The sequence below is a fragment of the Vespula pensylvanica genome, chromosome 6 (genome assembly GCF_014466175.1).
Source record: "Vespula pensylvanica isolate Volc-1 chromosome 6, ASM1446617v1, whole genome shotgun sequence".
In the NCBI taxonomy this organism is placed as follows: Eukaryota; Metazoa; Arthropoda; class Insecta; order Hymenoptera; family Vespidae; genus Vespula; species Vespula pensylvanica.
In genome coordinates, this window is record NC_057690.1 from 7006734 (window position 1) to 7014271 (window position 7538).

Genomic DNA, 7538 nt, shown 5'->3' on the forward strand with positions numbered 1-7538 from the left:
ATTGAACAAAAGAGAGAGAGAGAGGGAGAGAGAGAGAGAGAGAGAGAGAGAGAGAGAGAAAACATATTGCGAATTCGACGAGAGACGAATCGTATCGTTTAATCGATGGATGATCGAATCTATCGATGAATTAATACGTTTAATGGATTAGATTCGAAACTGTTATATAGGATGAGTCTAAATTCAATCGACAAATTGTATTAACTGATAGAAGACATCCTTTATAATATTTTAGAATAGTAAACCATATGTCAGAAGCCTTTTGTTTTTAGTAACAGGCTTGTAAAAGTGGCCAGAGAAGAATCTAATGATAAAATAACTTTTTGTAGAACACATGTTCTTGCACTATATCTCAACTTAGTTCACGACGTAAGGAACACTGTTTACAAATGGCTTATCCAAACAGTACAATGGCTTAGGATGCAGTATCTTGTTATTAACAGAACGAAGTACTCGCACTGTATCTCAACTCACAATCAGTCACAAACTAAGGCATTCTACTTATAGTTGCTTATCCAAACAGCAGTTTGAAATACTGTATTATTAACTAATATTTTCGTTTGTTTTAATTAAATAATTATGATTTATTAAAACTAATTATGATTGTTTAACAAATTAAATTAAAATAATACGAAGAAGTATAAATAATTGTCAAATAAAAACGATTAACTTGTTTTTTATCTTATGAATAATTGATTTCTAATCGTTAGTTTTCTATCTTAAATTTAATTTGATGTCATTTGCAATTCCTTGAGTTTTGTTGATTGAATTTAGATTCATTCTTTATGTCGTTACCCACGGTTGTATTGAAGAATGTATACAATATTTAAGTCTTATCTTCTAAAACATACAATAATTCTGAAGTAATAAAATGAAATGAAATGTTCTCTAATCATACGTGACTCTGGCAAGACGAGAATAAAGTTGTGAATATTTTTAACACTCTGTATACTTCATCACCGTATTTTCGTGAAAAAGCCAATCTACTTCCATAATACTGGAAAAGAATCCAACGTATGTATGTATGTATGTATGTATATGTATACGTGTATTCGTATTTGATTCAAACAAAAGCCACGACTTAGGATCGTTGCTCGAAAGTTCGGTCAAACGCGTAGGTATTTAGGTTGAAGGTGGGAGACATTAATAAATAGCAAGCTACTACTACCGAATCATATACCACTACTATCGTTCCACAGGCCTGGTGTTCCATGGTGCACAATAGAAACGAGAAACAATGTGCACTCTGTTTGCGCCTGGTCTTATCCTTTTGCTTTCCTTGGGGCTTAGAATCCAGCGGCAACCTACAGCTTGAGGCTCGGAAAAGCTCGACGTGTGTATTTGTGTATTTGTGTACATTCGTATTCGTATTTGTGTACGTTTCTGACCTCTTTTTATATATATATAAATAGTACTACGTAAATGAAAATTCGATCCTTCATACGGACTATGTTTAAGTGAAATGCGTGTCCTTCTGGCAACCGAAATTATTCCTATTTTTTTTTTTTTATCTTTGAACAAAGAAATCATAACAAGGATTAAGTTGTTTTTTGTGATACAAGTCTGTTCTTTGTGACAACTTTTAAGAAAATTTAACGATTCTTCTCATACAATTTCTTTGATTCGATGGAATCATTTACATTGATATAACATTAATCTGAGAGTATTAAGAATTTTCACTAATTGTTAATAAAGAGAATCTCGATTATAAATAGAAAATAAAAATTATCTTCTCGTGATACTCTAGACATTTAAAAACTACATTGATTTGAAAGTATAATAAATGACTACAAAAAAACAACATTATAAGAATTAATAAATTAATTAAAAAGGAAAACAAAGTAACATTTTGTATCTGTACAAATAGCCGAGTAAGAATTTTATTACCTTAGAAAGCCCGCTCCTAAGTTCTCTATAAAATGTCAGGAAGTAATCAAGAAGAATAATTACATTCACTTTGTAGGCAGTAATCATTCTCCAGCTTTTGGTCGTTTCTTCGCTCGTGTATTAAAAGTGAGAATTAAAATAAAATAAGACGACAAAAGGGAAAGCATAAAATACAAAAAACAAAAAGAATACTTTCTATGGAAGTATTTAAGCCCAGGCTCGTAGAAAATTTGTTCGCTTGGCGAGCTTTCTTTCTTCTTCTTCTTCGAGCTTCTCACGATGGTTGGTCGGCTGGCCGAGTCGTTATTAAAGCGCCGAATGGCGAGGAGGATGCCGCGTCGTGCCGCGAATAAGAAATTAATTTTCTTTTCCTGTCTCTCGGTGCCTCGAGAGACGAAGACTGGACCCTTTCGCGGAGCTAATCCAATCGCTAATAATAAGCGAGGAAGCCACTCAACTTTATAGTTACAAGCGTAAACTTCATCAGGAGGTTCCAATTACTTTTCACGGTAACTGCCGGCTAGCAGTTCTCGCCTCTTTTTCCTCCTACTCCTCCTTCTCCTTCTTCTCTATTTTTTCCTTTTTCTTCTCTTCCAGTCTCCTTCACCGACCATCTTTCCTCTTTACATTCCACCCTTTTCTCACTTTGCCTCTTTCCTTCTCTTTTCCATTTTCCGCGTTGCTCTCCAACCATCTTTCTCTCTCTCTCTCTCTTTCTTCTCTCTTCCTTCTCTCTCATTTAGCACCATCTTTCTCACTCAGGAAATGAAAGCCGGTCTTATTGTACGACGGAACATTGCTGGAAGTATTGCCAGGGGCACTTGGAACATGTCGGTTCGTATGTGAGTCGTTCTAAGAACATACTACCTACCAAAGTTAATGTAACTTACGAGAGATGATTACGATCGACGAGGTTTTCGATGTAATAAAAAAGATTTTTACAGAATTTGAAACATATTTTCAAATATTATTCATATCTCGATTAATATGAATATTATGAATAATGACGAACAAAATGGTCACTGTAACAAAGTTATGATAGAAAATTATTTAAAAAGACACAACCCTCACATTGGAATGTATTATATTGATCGATTTTGTTTGTCGTTATTCATAATTCTCATATCGATCATTTGATCCATTACATATAAATACATTATTCTTTTTATTGAAGATTTAAAAATATCTCGACTACAAAATTTATTTATAAAATATAAACTTTATATGATAGAGGGTTAAAAGAAATATCGTTCAACAACGAAGAATAAAAGAATGGAGTTTGTAAATGTAGGTGATCGTCGTTATCGAGATTAGCTCATTGTGGAATTGCGTTTTACTTTGTAAATTCGTTGCGTGTCGAGATATCATATGGTCGAAAAAAGTTCCTCTTTTATTTATTCGTTAGATACAACTTATGACGATCCGATTGTCAACGATAATAGCGATACGTCTTTTTGTTTTACACGAACGTCTACGGCGATGCTTACCTTTTAATTTTTTGTTAACGTGCTTGTTATTCGAAAGGGAAGGAAACAAAAACTATGGAACGTTCACTTGGCCGGCTCTTTATTGTTCGACGGAACTTCGAAAAGCACGTATAAGGTACCTTCGAATGTTACCTTTTGAAATAAACCTTTAGGAAAAGCATGAGGGAGAGATGGTGATAAGACAGGAACTTTAAGTGCGTGTATCAATTAAAGCGGTGATCAATCATAATTTGCTAGTTGAACTAACATGAACGATCGATATTTGGCTGCCTAGTATTAAGCTTTTAAAAGCAAAACTCTCTCTCTCTCTCTCTCTCTCTCTCTCTTTCTTTCCCTCTCTCTACACAGGTGTCGTTGACAGTTTGAAGCGGTGACACCGATCACAAATTTTTAACAAATTAAAATGTATCGCAAAAATGTAGATTATCAATGATCATACCGTTGTATTCTTCGATCGCAATATACTTCTTTACCATTGCTTATTGATACGACGAATATTGATTTTATATAAAATTGTTCAATAATCTGGAGAAAGGATAACAATCATTAAATTTCAAATGAACGTAATACAAGATTAAAAATGGAGTTCGAAAATTGAGAAAGAAATGAAAATAATCGATAAATGTGGAATATGTTCTCGTGCTTTGAACATACACAAGTTGATGATGATGGCACAGGCTTTAACGTTAATAACAATGTTACACCCGCCTCGTTCTACAATTTACTATACTATATAAAGTCCATAACGCTAACGTTGAAACACGATGCAGATAAAATGTCAACTTTTAGTGTTAATACGCGCGATAATGGCCGAATGAAGACGAACGAGGACAGCGAGCCGAGCATATTGTGTATCTAGAGAATACTTCTACTTCGGATAAGAATATATTTTTTCCGTTATTCGGCTAACAGCCATTAGTTATAATATTGGCAAGGCAACGATGAAAAACGAGGAAATAGCTAGTCTGATCGTGTTGTAACTCTATCGTTGGCTTGTTCCGATATTTATCTGCTTCACGTAATAAAGGAAAAAGAACAAAAAATAAAAGAAAAATTCAGTGCATATAGCTGAAAAATTAAAAAAATATGCGATAGGATGATCTAAATTTTGTATCCTATAAAAAAAAAATAAAAAAGCAACAAAAAGAAAAGAAAAAGAGAAAAAAGAATTATTTCTTTCATCAATTTTGCATAAAGAAAATAAAATTCGTATATTAATCTACAGGATTAATGGAAATACGTCATGAGACACTTTTGTGATCATTTCACGTTTAAAAGAGATAACGCATTGGAAAGATATCAGCGACAATGAATCCGCTTTTCACAGAACGCGTAGTACGATTTCTAAAGGAGTTCGGGGACTCTACGTTGTCATCTTGTAAAATCTCAGAAAATAGCGGCAATAACGGATGTACCTCTCTCACGGGGGTACAGGCAATTTGTAGGAGCGAACGGGGAATTTACAGACATCCTGCGAAAGACTACAAATGTTCTTTGATTCTTTCCATCTTGTACAGCAGCTTCCATTTTCACACAATACCGCCATTCCGCCCTTCGACTATTTTTACGAATCTTACTTTTAAATCTCGTTTCTCTCGAACAACGTCAAAAGAGACAAAGAGAAAGAGAAAGAGAAATATTATTCCTCTTATAAATCTTCTACCGCCGATTGTTATTGTTTTAAAAATTTTTCTTTTTTTCTTTTGAAAAGACACGAGACAAGATGACAGAGAAACGACGGTCTCTCGTGGTTCTTTAGCTTTTCCAAGTGATATTATCTCGTTTTATCGATAACAATAGAACATCTCTCTTTTCTTTTGCTTTTCCACAATGTATTAGGACATTGACTTAGGCTTGACTTTTACCAAGCTCTTTGCCTCTCAATAAACATCCCACCCTCCTTTCTCTTTCCTGTTTCTTATTCACCCCCTTATTTCGACGCCTCGTAGCAGCCACAGGCGAAGTGAATAAGAGGCGGAAAGAGACAAATGGAGGATGACAAAGATGAAGAAAGAGAGAGACAGAGACACAGAGAGACAGAAAGACAAAGAGAGAGACAGACAGAGAGAGAGAGAGAGAGAGAGAGAGAGAGAGAGAGAGAGAGACAGAAAGAGAGAGAGGGAGAGAGAGAGAGAGAGATACTAAAGACGACAGTCAAGCTCGAAACTAAAACTAACTGTAACCCTCCCGTAACTGTGTAACTACATTACAGCGTACCACTTGTATAAATTAACTCGAATCTCAAGAAAGTAAGTGGCCGAAGAGCAAAGCGCTAGTTGACTTGCTAATGCTATTTACTGTCTCCGCGTACCGACGTAACACACCGTGCGCTTCTGGAAATTGTTCTTTAAAAGGACGAAAGGGTGCCATCGTCCAATGCTTTTGGCCGTTGGCTCGCTCTAATTTTACAGCTGTTGCCGTTTCTATGTTCTTTACGTTGTCAGTTCTTCTCTTCTCTTCTCTTCTCTTCTCTTCTCTTTTCTGCTTCTCTTCCCTTTCGAACTTTTCTTCCCTTTCATTTTATCTTTGAACAAACAATTGCAAAATATAAATTGCGTACATGGGTAATATTAAAAACAAAACCGATTTACTTATTTTACATTTCCTTTCATCTTTCACGAGTATACCGTTTTACGAGGATGTAGTAATTTTGATCAAACCGTTTGAATGTAGATGTACATCTAAATACTTAACAAACACGTGTCACAAACTTTACGTTCGTAACAAATATTCCGACAAGGGAAAGGAGATTTTTGTCCAGGAAACTTTTTTAAAGAATCTTCTATTGTTAAGAAATGACTTATATTTATTTCTGTTTACTTTACTGTATATGTTTATGAAGAGATCTTTCTTGATAACTCGAATTGTCGGGAAAACCAAAAGAGAAGGAGAAGGAAAATGGAGAAGTGAGGAAGGATTCTGATTAATTATAGATTTACGTCACAGGGGTGGAAGTAGTAGGACTTTGAGCTTTGAGCAATTCATACTCGGATAGTGTATATTCTATATATGCATATATTCTTGCAATTACATTAATAATGGCAATGGTGATGATAATAATGAAAATGTATAATGATAATAATAAAAATATAATAATAATATTATATAACAATAATAATAATAATAATAATAATAATAATAATAATAATAGTAATAATAATAATAATAATAATAATAATAATAATAATAATAATAATAATAATAAGGTGGATGGTGGATGGTGGAGTAAAGTGTAACAGAAAGAAATATAAAGTATGTTTTCTTCTAACGAAAAAATAAAATCCCATTTGTTTGTCTACCCTACTTTATTTCCATCTTCTTCTTTTTTCTGTTTCTAAAATGATTCTCGTTAAAGAAATACGAAACCCTTAAACTGGATCGTGGTCATGGTTCTTCAGTTAAGAGAAAAAGACGAGCCGTGTCTCTAGCCGCGCCTTTCCTTCGCATTTAAATCGTTTCGGTTATAAATATGCAACGTCACTCGAGATATTTTACGCGTCCGGAAAACTTCTTCGTCGTTTTCTCTCTGATTCTCCAGAAATCGATTCGTTGAGATTTCGAGGTTCTCTTCGTTTTCAAGCTGAAGAGGAAGAAGTGGAGAAAGAGGGAGATAATATCGAACAGCTAGACGAATTTAAAATGCCTATTTAAAATTCTTCCTTTTCAAAGAAAAAGAACCACGATAACCTAGATTGTATGCGTTGATTACGTTGGCATGTATATGAATGCGATCGATAAGAAGATTTAGAATGAACGTGTTCATATATGTATAATGTATATATATATATATATATATATATATATATATATATATATATATATATATATATGAATATTTATACATGCACGGTATCTTACATATGTTTATACACAGTATATGCGCTATATTAATTCTAATTTATATTGTATTTATTATTAATCTAACTTGATTTCTAAGACTGTTTCAATATTGTAATATTGTTAAAAAACAAAACAAAAGATAAATAAAAGATTGAGGTTTATCGTGTGCAATACCTAGTATGTTTCACGTCTTGAAACTTCTTTCTACATTTCTACGGCTTACCTTGGAAACTTCAGATGTATTTACTCGACAAGCTTTGTTTGCGAGATAAAGTTTCACAAGTGCCACAACGCTTTCTGTCGAGCTAGTTTCTTGACTTCTTG